Source organism: Alosa pseudoharengus, unplaced genomic scaffold (genome assembly GCF_046254945.1).
Source record: "Alosa pseudoharengus isolate Yale_2024_CS ecotype anadromous, Long Island Sound unplaced genomic scaffold, YU_APseudo_1.1 YU_APseudo_1.1_scf_3, whole genome shotgun sequence".
Lineage (NCBI taxonomy): Eukaryota > Metazoa > Chordata > Actinopteri > Clupeiformes > Clupeidae > Alosa > Alosa pseudoharengus.
The window spans coordinates 43,270,594-43,283,357 of record NW_027468718.1 but is presented as its reverse complement, the minus strand read 5'-3'; the positions used below and the strand labels follow the sequence as shown (position 1 = coordinate 43,283,357).

The window sequence follows — 12,764 nt, the reverse complement described above, 5'->3', positions numbered from 1 at the left end:
GATCAGTGGTTCTAATGCAATAGGCCAACACTGTTAAATTTCAGATGAATCTGTCCTCCATTCAGTGTGATGCAAAACAGCTGAGGTATTCAACACATTACTTTATAAGCACCAAAGGGAGAAAAGGGTGGTAATTGACGTTCCAACTGAAATTACCACCTTTTACCAGTCACAGACTACTCAACTTCCCATACGTCTTCCACTAGAGGGCGTCTTCCACTCTGGGAGGAGTGACATCAGAGAATGTCTAATAAGGCATAATTTTGTATGTTTTTCAAAATCGAAACTAGTCACACCCTTCAGTGCAGGAGTGCTGTGTGTGCCAAATAGGACAGAAGAAGAGTAAGGTGGGCAATTAAATGTATTTTCAGCGTTGGTTTCATTCTGTTTAATGAGTTTGAATTATTTTATGTGTGATGATAAGCTACATGAGAATGATTTACATAACATTTACTTATTTGCAATTAATTCATTTAGCAGATAACATGTTGTTGGTTTATGGTTTTTAAAGCTAACTGGAATTAAAGCTAACTGATAGGGTAGAACAACAGGCATGATTTATTCAGTGTTTGGCTGATATGAAGCTATTCAATTTCAATTTGTCTGACTCATCACATCAGGGGAAACATTTTTGAACTATTTTGAAGAAAACGGACCATCTATAAAAACCCAAATGTCTAAGAAGAATTCTACCCCGCTTGAAGAAATCAACCATCTTTCCCAGCATTATGAAGAAAAAGTGCGACCCTGCATTGACTTGGTGGACTCCCTGAGGTCCTTGGGAGTGGAGCAGGACCTGGCTCTACCTGCCATCGCGGTCATAGGGGACCAGAGCTCAGGAAAGAGCTCTGTGCTTGAAGCTCTCTCAGGAGTAGCATTGCCAAGGGGCACTGGTAAGCTAACAATGCCATACGTTACTTGCTTGAGACAATTACACGCATGCATTGTAATCTTACCAGTTTTGCCATTTGTGCAGTAGAGCATTACAAAACGTTTTGAAGTTAAGATGTGTCTATCCGGATTAAGTCTGACGCCACAAGTCGTTTCAGTGTAGCCAACCTCTCTTTTGGCCAAAAAACTAACAAGCGCAGCCAGCCTGTTTTCACTCTTTTCACCATCATCTTTTTAGTGGGTAAAAAAATGGCTTAAAGGAACCATATGTAAGAAATGTATTTCAATTAATCATAAAATGGCCCTGATATGTCACTAGACATTAAGAAGTCATGTTCATTTCAAATACTAATATCACTGACAACAGTAATCCGGCCAGGATATTGTCATTTAAAAAGTGAAGTTACAGCCCTCAACTGATGTGGATGTTGTGTTTTGGCCTGATGTGCTACCCTCTACCTATCTACTAATCACAAAGTCAGTAGTGTTTCGGCATCCGGGTTGGCAACCTCAAGTCGGGGGAGAGGGAGGGGATACACCGCTCTACAGTAATTTGAAAGTGATTGCAGTACCAGTTTTGGCCACAATCTTACATATGGTTCCTTTAACTCTAACAAAGTAATACATGTAGCTGTGCAGCCAGATGAGCCTATAATCAAGGGTGTGTGTTAAAATGGCCATTTTTGTTGTAGGCTGAACAGTGGGGGGGGGGGAAACTTTATGGAAAAAGCAAGCCCCTCTAGGCCCAGTTGGACCCAGAAATAGAATTATCGGCACATTAGGCATCATGACTTAACCGGATATGATGCTGTGTGTGCAATATGGTGTTTTCTTATATTCCAGTTTCTTTCTATTTCAATATTACTTGACTGTGAATGTAGAAGATGTATTGGAACAGTGTGCTGTATGTATATTTACAAGTAGCCTACACCTACGGTTCACATTCGTCGTTGTTCATTATTCATGATCAGGCATTGTTACACGCTGCCCCTTGGTACTGAAGTTGAAGAGAGTCAAAAATGGCACTCACTGGTATGGAATGCTTTCATACCAGAACCATATCAAAGTGGAGCTGAAAAACCCAGCTGAAGTGGGGGACGCTGTTACCAAAGGTCTGTGTACTCATTTGTTGCAGATCATATGCAGTATTTGTGTGTGTGTGTGCGTGTGTGTGTGTGCATGTGTGTGTATGTGCATGTGTGTGTGCATGTGTGTGTGTGTGTGTGTGTGCACATGTGTGACAATGGGAGTGGTGAGAGGGTTTGGTGGCCGGATGGGTCCAAAACTTCTGATTGCATTCTGCCATGCATGACAAACTTTTTATCGAACTTTGTTGTTATTGTACTTTGCCTTTCTCACTAGAAGGCAGTTAAAGGTGAAAGTTAACCCACCTTGTCCCTCACACAGGGAATAAATACAGGGGCTCCCCTGGGGTGTATAAGCTGAGCTCCCCCATTTTCTTTACATTGTACTGAAAGTAATTGTGGTGAATAATTACTTTATATTAATCTTAGACTGGCGAACTTCAGGAAAAACTCAGGAATCAAGTTTATTCTGTTACGAGCAGAGAGGGTACAAAAAAAGGTCTATGGTCTATGTAGGCCTAGCCCAGGCCTGAAAGGCCTAGGTTGGCCTGTAGCCAACTCCTCCTCTCCTCAGTTCTCCATGTTCTAATCTTGTGTCTTACAATGCAAGTTAATCACTTTTGTATGAGTTAAACAAAGAGGAAAATGGCGCCAAAAACAAGCCCACTTGATTGGTTCTCCAGTTGGCATCAGACACACCTACTCACACACCTATTTCACACCTATACATTCTTATCAGAATAGCATGAGGGGAGATATCATATATATCAGAAATATCACTTATAGAATGTTCCAAACATTCTCACAATCAAATCATTACAAACCTTGTACTGAGACTATCAGAATGATACCAAACATGAATACATTTACATTTCATGACACATAATTATATCAAGGTAGCATCCTTTGTCTTGTGTACCTGATAGTCCTTAACCAGCACATTAGCATTCCATTGGGGGAGGGGAGGGTGTCTTTGTTTAAACCAAGGGTTACATGGCTAACTAAAAGCAGTCTTGAAGTTAAATTATTATCCATTTTAACCATAAATTTATTGCTATCAATTCCCCCTTTTCAAGTCTGAATGACTTGAATTTTAACATAAGATTCCATAAACATGAGCATTCTTGAACAATTTTACAATTTTTTTTTTTTTATAAAGTCCATAATCAGTCCATAATCAATGTAAGTTTGTGCGTGAGCAAGGAAAGCAGCGTTCAGCATACATCCTTTCTTGCGTTTCTCTTCCGTTGAAGGGTCCTCTTATGAAACTTGAATGTGTCTGCATTGTTTCAGTGTAAGTGTATGCGAGTGCAAAGGGTGTGCATGCAGGCCGCGTTCGGCGTGCACCCTTGTGTCAGTCCAAATATGTCCACATGTATTGCAGGCAGTGAACAATGTGCGATGAGTGTCTTTGATGATGCGGGAGTGCGAGGCTGCTTTCGGCACCCCCTTTTGTTGCTTTTGTTGCTTTTAGTCAGTCCAGTTTTGTTGCTTCCAGAGTCATGGCAGTTGCTTCTGCCACAGGTTCCGTTGGACCTGTGGTTCCTGAGCCTCGTCCAGTCTCGTCTCATGACATGCCTGGCTGGCCACTGCTGCTGCTCTGGGCTGTACCTGAGCCCAGGGCAGAGTTGTCTGGTCCATCAATCTCGTCCAGTGGCAGCTCCGCTGCTGCTCTGGGTTGTACTGGCGTGGTAGCTGAGCCTGGTTGGTGGAGCCATCCGCCATCTTGAAAGGATCTTCTTGAGATGTTTGCGTAGTGGTAGTCGAAGACAAAGGCATGTCACACCTCCCTTTGTCCCTTCTGGCATGAAAGAGATTCTGGAGAGACTGGAGAGTGGTTTCACAACAACTTGGAGAGACATTAGCATGAGTGTAAACAGAGTCAAACAGTGTCTCGTGAATGCAGATTCACAAGTCAACAAAAGTATGCTAATGTATTCAGTTTCTCAATTGGAGACAGTCACACCTATGGGTCTTCTAACATAGCAGAGCTATTTATCTCCAAACAGAGACTACACATTTGCATCTATTGGCAAAAGGCCAATATAAAGAAAATAAATAAACTTTGGTTAAGTTTAGATGTTTAAAAGAAAAATCCACAGACTCACGTGGGTAGGGTATCCCTGCATGTCTTTTAAAGAGATTTTTGCATTAGAAGTGAGGGTCAGTAAAACAAAACATTAGGCATTTAAAACAAAATGACAATTTGAGCAATAAAACCAGTAAACTTAGAAAAGAAAGTATTTCAAGTCAATACCATCTATCTATCTCCCCCTTTTTATAGTTTCTTAACTATAACCAAATAAAAGTAATTTCAAACATAAAGAAACTCAAGTTGTGGGTATGAATCCATTCAATTGAACATTTGCCCACATCAAACAAGGCGTAAACATGTAGCAAACATTTCCCATTGTCATACAAGCAAAAATAAAAATCTTTAACATGTTAAACCCCAAAAGATAAAATAAATTAAAGAAAGACAAATGGTTGAAATCAACAATGCCAATTGTCTCCCATTAACACTCCTCATAGGTTCATATCTCCCCACTCCCCAGTGAAGCTCCGTATCCATGGGGGAGAAGCTGGGGGGTTGGTTATAGAATACAGTGATGCTAAAAACAAAGGCAGTGAGATAAGATAGCAAAAGGTGTGAAAACTTTTGACCCAAGAAAACAAAGACAACATTTCAAAACAGAAGGACTTGAAACAAAAAATGGAAACAAACACATATAAAGAAATAAAAGATTTAAAAATAAATTGGGGGACAACTTAAATGGGCTGCAGGAAGATTTTCCTGCTTAAAAAAAAACGGAGACAAAGCTGTTTAGTCAAGCCTTTTCAGTTAGCTCATATTAGCTCACAAAGACATCTAGACGCCCCTAGCGGCAGCTAGTTAGCTCAGGCGTACTTAAAAGAGGCCTATTGATACTTGAGTGTAGATGTAAAACAAAAACAATACATCTACTCAAAAACAAAACAAGACTAGTGTTAGCTTAACTCATGCACTCTTGGTGATAAAAACAAAAAAAAACACAGCAGCGCCAAGTTCTGTCTAATATTCTGTTTTGGATTTATTGCTATCAGTACATAGGCTAACAACATGCAAGCTAAACAAATATCAATTATCATTACTGCAATTTATCAAACTGCTCAACAATAAGAGATGAGATTGTTTGCAATGGGGGGAGGGGCATTGGACAATATTTCAGTATATGGCAGTGCGATAAGCAATAATTTATGTATTTATGTATTGTGTGTGTGCTGTACGATGAACTGTGTAGCCTAGAGTTGGATGTTACCATGTGTGTTTCGTAGCAGCCTGGTTGTGATGTTACATGTGCGAAGCCTGTACTCTCGTATGCTCCAGACAAATTTCTCTTAAGGGATCAACTTAACTTAACTTACAACTAGATAAAGACTTTATCTCCTTCCATGCTCTCTGACCAATGTTGTTGTAACTGTACATAAGATTAAAGTTTAATTTCATTAAAGATTCATTTTCTGATGAGTTTCTTCTCTTATAGCTCAGAATGCTCTTGCTGGAGAAGGAAAAGACATCAGTCATGAGATGATTAACCTGGAGATCCATTCCACCAGTGTCCACAGGCAACCAGTCCCAGGACATTGAAGAACAGGTGAGACTAAATAGATTAATTACTTCATGGCTAAACGTTAGTAGTGGTCCAAGGAGAAAACAACATTTACACATTTATACAACCTGAGGGGTATTTCACAAAACCCAGATAAGGGATTAAGCTGGGATTTTTAGGTTATCCTGGATGAATTTAGCCTTGACTTGGTTTCACAAAAGAGATGGCACATAAGTTACCATGGGGATTTATTCTCTGCACCTAGCCTGGTCCCGACCAGGCTAACAGCCAAGCTAAGTTAATTCTAATGGTAATTATGTCGTCTTATTGGTTCAACTAGCTGTCATTCACATCAGACCTCCGTGCTAATTTTTAAGGAGCTTTATTCCATTTATAAACTATTTGCTAAATGTATTTGCTCGCAAAACAAAACAGATTGTCTGCCTACTACCATATGGTTATTATTTTAATTGTGATAGCCTTATAATTTATAATTATTAACATAGGCCTAGGTACTCATTGTTTGCTTATTTTATTGGTAGACGTTTGATGAATAGCCTACTGTAGTTGATTGGAAGTGGAGGGGCAAGCTTTCGAAGGTATTTTCAACTATAATATTAAAGTATCATATGTGCATCTTTTCAGTGGCAAGCGCTTTCTTAACGACGTTGTGTGCCGAGACAAGGAAGCACTCACATGTGGGTGCATACGTAAATTTGCATTCAGTTGGTCTACCACGCCTACTCTGCTGTTTTACAGAAATAGCCATGATTCCCCATTCCAAAAAGGACAACTTTACTTCATTGTTAGTCTATATCAAAAGCGGTTGTTCACTGTGAATGACTATTTTCCGCGTCTTTTTTTATTCCAACCATGGGCACTTTGGAGCAGAAACGAGAACGCGCACACATCCTGAATTACTTACACCTGGCTTGACATAGTCGCTCCTACTCATCCTGGATGGGCATTAGTGAAACGAGTTGAGCTGGGATGACCAGACAACGCTATGTCAAACCTCGCTTTATCACTTATCTTGGATGTCTTAATTCTGCCTTTGTGAAATACCCCTCAGAAGTATAGGTAATAATGTTGTATGTATACAAATAATGACTACATTTTGTTATATACTGTAATGCACTGCACAACACAGTCATCCTGCACATACCCCTGTGTTACAGATTAAGAGACTGATAGAAACGTTCATTAAAAAGCAAGAGACGATAAATTTGGTTGTGGTACCTGCAAATGTTGACATCGCCACCACAGAGGCCCTGAAGATGGCTAAAACAGTGGATCCTCATGGGCAACGGACTCTAGGTAATGCAGTTATTCATTGTGTCTTGTCATGTGTTGTTCGTCGTTCCTTATGTGCCTTTCTGAAAATTTTGAGATTGTGAAAAATGAATCAGTGACCTCTCTATCTCTTGTCCACGGTCTAAGATCAAAGTGCACACTCATATTGTCACCCCTTCAGGCATCCTGACAAAACCTGACTTAGTGGACAAAGGGGCAGAGGAGAGTGTTGTCAATACTCTCAACAATCTGGTCATCCCACTCAAGAAAGGCTACATGGTGGTGAAGTGTCGAGGCCAGAAAGATATCAATGATAAAATGTCTCTGACCAAAGCACTAGACAGGGAGAAGAAGTTCTTTGAAAACCACACCCACCTCCGGTAAAGTCAAGCAGCAGCACCAGTAAACTTGAATGGCTATAACGGACAAATCAATATAACCACAAATCCCTTCCAATGTCTCAACCTTTTTCTTATCCATAGCGCTTGTCTGGATGAAGGGAAAGCCACTATTCCTCACCTATCAGAAAGACTAACCAATGAACTGGTGTCTCACATCAAAGTAAGTATGTCGAGGATGGGTGTATTTTGGGATGTTCAGTATTTGAGTATAAATAACATTAATAGTTCACAACATTATCTATGTGTTGTAAGTAATAAAATTATTAAAACACTGAATACACACCTTGCTCTATCTACCTATTGCTCTTACCTTAATTTATACCAGGCTAATAATACACCAGCTCGGATGACGACTAAATTACTTTTTTTGTAGGATTACAACCATACAAGTGATTTAAATCAAACCACTCTTAAAGAGATGTTTCATGAGTCAGAAAAAGCATATAGTCTCTTTGTCATGCAACTACATTAGACTTACAGTGCAGTAGAGTTACTTTTTGCAGCCTTGCTTAATTGTATAGTATATTGGTTTGGTTTGTAATAACAAATATTGTGTTTTTTTTGTACATTGCATCAGAGATCCCTTCCCCAGTTGGAGAAACAGATTAAAGAGAAACTGGAGAAGGCTTCTACAGACCTGAGAAGGCTGGGAGATGGAGTCCCTCAAGATGAAGCTGAAAGGGCCAACTTCCTCATTGAGGTAAACTGAATAATATGTGAAAGTCTACAGTTGTTTGAGTGCATTGGTTTTGAACACTCTGATTTTGTATGTTACAGAAAATTAACAGCTTCAACCAGGTTCTCACAGACATGGTCAGGGCAGAGGAGGATGTTGGAGACTCCCAGATAAGAGTTTTTACAAACATTCGGATATTATTCAGTAAATGGAAGACAGAACTCGACAATAAAGCCATCCAATGTAAGCTCCATACCTTGGTTTGCTGGTTGACTATACCAAATTTGGTTTGGTATTTTTTTTAATATGGTGGTCATCTTGGAAATGTGAGTGTATCTATGGGAAAACAAACATGTGACATTTTCCAAACACTTTGTCTGTCTTTAGTAGAGGAGTATTTACGTGACGAGGTAGAGGATAGCAACGCTCACAGAGGCAAAGAGCTGCCTGGCTTTGTGAACTACAGGACATTTGAAACCATTGTCAGAAGACATGTGGAAGACTTAGAAGAACCGGCGATGAATCTCCTACGAGCTACCACAGGTGAAGGAAAGAATGAAAAAGAACTGTCTATTTCTCTGTTTCATCTTTGCCTTAGAAAGGTCAGGATTGTTCAATGTTACCTTAGAAACTAGCCTCATGACTCAAGTCTTGACTCATATTCACTCACTGTTTTTACTCTATGTGGCAACTTTCCACTGCTTTCAAAATGGGTGGAGTATGGCATCTGTCTGATATTATTGTTATAATTATTGTCAGATATCTACCTGATACTGATCAATCTATTCAATTCACCTCTATGTTGTTCAGTGTTTATGTCCATGTGCGAGTATTGCACTTGCAATATCTCCAAAGCCGGGTCATTCCATGGCAAACAGTGCCTCCAATTTGACCCCCTCACATTTTTCAAAGAAATATTTGCAAAGTTATACCTCAAATACCCAAATTTGGAGTATTTCTATGAGAAATTCTCCTATGTGTTTACGCAAAACTCATGTATTCATATGCAGAGGCGGCATACATACGCTGTCATGTTTTAAGGTGCACATAGCAAAGGAATACCTCTGTACCGGCCAGTACCTAAAGCCCATGGTTTTGGTATTAAAACGTCAGATCGGTGCATTCCTGGAGAGGTGTGTGGTTAATATTTGTCTGTTCAAATTGAATTTGAACACATTGGATCAGCTTGTTGTTGAGCTAGATTACTTTTATGACATGTCAGTTTCAAACTTCAACTTTCCTCTTCCTCTCCTGTTATCTTAAAAAAAGAGACCATCACCACTGCTGTGAACCAAACCACCAGCACCTTTTTTGAAGCTTATCCCAGTCTGATGAGGGCTGCTAAGGATCCACTGGAGGACCTTAGAGAACAGGAGTTCGAAAGGGCCGAGGAGAGACTGAAGTCACAGTTTAAGATGGAGAGAATAATTTATTCACAAGATGGTCTCTACAGCCGCCAGTTAGAAGCTGTCAAAGCGAGACCTGAATCTACTAATCTCTTTGTCCTGCGTGCTGCCCAGAGAGTTGTTAAGCCTGTCAGTGCAGACATTCGCGAGATGGCTCAACATCTAAGCGCCTACTACATGGTACGTCACTGGCTTCCTCGTCTTCTTTTTGTACAGAACATTTACATACTTTCCCTGTGTCTGTTCATGCTTGCTTTTACATCTGGTTTCGTTCCCTCAGATCACCTCCGATAGACTGGCCAATCAAGTGCCCCTGATTGTGCTGTACCACATGTTGGAGCAGTACATTGTTAATGTGAAGGCAGCCATGTCAGGCATGATAAGACACAAAGATGCAGAGAGTTTTGTCCAGGAGAAAGGAGACATCGCCCGGAAGAGGAAGTATCTTTCAGGGCGAATTGAGAGATTGAAGAAGGCCCGTCAAGTTCTGGCCAAGTCTGTGCCAGATATATAGGCCAGATGTCAAAGGTGTTTGGAATGTCTTTTCCTGAGTTCTAGTTCAGAATACCTGTTTAGTTTTTAAATCGCTACTGAATATTCAGCCTTCATATACAGCAATATACAGCATTCAATATTGAGTCAAATTAGAGGAAAATAAGACAGATCTGTAGTGACCTAGCTGCTCTGTGTTGAAATATGATAGATGAAAAAAATATTTTGAAAAACATGTTTTTGGGAACGTAAAAAGGTTTGTAGAACTATCCTGCTAACTTTAGAATTATTTTGTCATAGTTTTATTGGGCTTTAACCACGTCTATCTCTCTCTCTTTATCACTAACACACACACACATATTAAGCTGGGAACAAATATTTATGATGTATGATTAACTTTTCATGCACTGTACTTCTGCCATGTCATCCCAGGTGAAAAAAAAATCTATTAAAAATATTCTTTTTAAATGTGTACTAAGTACAGTGCGTACTTTTTTCGTCAAATCCAAGTGTATTTAAGTGTATTCAATTATGTATTAAGTTCAACTTAAAATCAATTTGACCACACTTCAAGTGTAAATTGTATGCTAAAATGGAACAACTTTTTTCAAACTTTAAGTGTTCTTAAGTACATTATACAAAAAGAGATTCATGAGCATTCGGAACACAGTCGCAGTACAATTTTGTAACATCCCAAGTGTATTGGAAATGTACTTAAAAGGCATTACAGTATAACTAACTAGATGTACCGCAGAGCGGTACAAAATATGACCGCCGCCCATTCCAGCACATTTTTTCCACAAAAATAAATCACGCTGAAAGGCCTATATGATTCTAACTGTCTCACTAAATTGCATTATCCACACTCAATTCTCACTGGTATCTGCTAGACAACAAGTCCCAAAACATGATTAGTTCATAGATTTCACATGTAAAATTCATTTTATACAACCCCACCTCCATCTTGCCTGTTCATAATTCTGAGAAATTCTTGATTGTTTGTGTTATGTTTATGTTATGTGTGTGGGTGTGTGTGTGTGTGAGTGTGTGTGTGTGTGTGTGTGCGTGCTTGTGTGTGTGCCTGCGTATGTGCCTGTGCATGGAAGCGTACATATGTCTACTGTGTGAGTATATGTCATACGTATGATTACTGTGAATGTGTGTGTGTGCGTGTGTATCTGTTTGTGCACATGTGTGCACATGAAATGGGTTAACATGACCCCTGGAGGCAAATATACGGGAAAAAAATGGTCATCCTAGGCCCTACAGTTCTCAAGATATTCACAGAGAACTGTGTCTGGCCTACCCTCCTTTCGGGGGGTCCAGTCCAGCGGGGGGGCTACAGATCAAAACGAAAAATGACGGTTCCATGCTATCCATGTGGGGGTACATGCCCACCAAGTTTTGTGTACCCCGGTCTTTCAGTGTCCCGGGAATCCTTGTTGGTGTACGTCACTAAATGTACACATAAATTATTTTATTGTAAGGCCCCCCATGAACGAAAGTACACAAAACTTGGCATGCATTCGGAGGGTGTCATAATGATCCTACACTTTCAATTTCGTGCAGTTTTGACCATGTCAGCCAGAGATATTGTGATGAAAACACCTACATTTTTGCTTTTTAATTTTTAACTAGGTGGCGCTATACATGAAATAAGTGGTAATGGGATGGGTTGACATGGCCCCTTGAGATCAACATACGAAAAAAAGGTGGACCTCCTAGGCCCTACGGTTCTCGAGATATTCACAGAAAACTGTCTCCGGCCACCTACAGGCCAGTTGGTGTATAGTAACATAAATTAATTTATTGTGTGGCCCCCCATGAACGGAATTCCACGAAACTTGGCGTGCATTCAGAGGGTGTCATAATGATCCTACACTTCCAATTTCGTGCAGTTTTGACTATGTTAGGTCACAGATACCTGCGATTACAACACCTCATTTTTACTTTTTTGGGTTTAACTAGGTGGCGCTATACATGAAATGAGTGGTTATGGAATGGGTTGACATGGCCACTTGAGATCAACTTACCAAAAAAAATGGTCCTCCTAAACCTTACGGTTCTCGAGATATTCACAGAAAACTCTGTCTGCCCTACCCTCCTTTCGGGGGGTGCAGTCCAGCGGGGGGGCTACAGATCAAAACGAAAAACGATGGTTCCATGCTATCCATATGGGGTTACATGCCCACCAAGTTTCGTCTACCCCGGTCTTTCAGTGTCCCGGGACTCATTGACAGAAATTTGGGCATGCGAAAAAGAAAAAAAAAAAAAAAATCTGACTAAACCTATATGACCGCCGCTTCGCTGCGCGGCGGTCATAATAATAGTGTAGTAGTGTATTTTGAATACACTCTTATCATCCTCATTTCTATTCATTTGGCATGCTTCTGTAATATTTTACATTAACTTCAAATGTACTTCCTGACTACAATAGGTGCCTTGAATGTTTGCAGTTATGTTAATAAAAGTATAGTCTTAAAGGAACCATATGTAAGATTGTGGCCAAAACTGGTACTGCAATCACTTTCAAAATACTGAAGAGCGGTGTATCCCCTCCCCCTCCCCCCTGACTCGAGGTTGCCAACCCGGATGGCGAAACACTACTGACTTTGTGATTAGTAGATAGGTGGAGGGTGGGGCATCAAGCCAAAACACAACATGACATGCAGGGACGTGCACAGGGGGGTTGCTCAGGTTGCCCGGGCAACTGCCCATATGGCCTTCTCGACATACGTTGCCCTTCCGAGGGGAAAATAAATAAATCGTACAATGGATGCAGAATTTCTCGTAGGCCTAGATAAAAAAAATCGCAAAGCCTCATTCACTTCCATTCGGGCACCGAAAGTGAAAGTCAGTAGGGGAAGGGCAAACTCTGTTTACGTGGCTGAAGCGCTGCACGCGACCGGCACCCCAATTTATATATATTC

General features: G+C 40.4%; 1 pseudogene; it reads left to right on the top strand.

Annotated features, from left to right (window-relative positions):
- Positions 1 to 293: 293 nt before the first annotated feature.
- LOC143100848 (interferon-induced GTP-binding protein Mx-like) lies at positions 294 to 10,306 on the top strand (annotated as a pseudogene).
- The last annotated feature ends 2,458 nt before the right edge of the window (positions 10,307 to 12,764 follow it).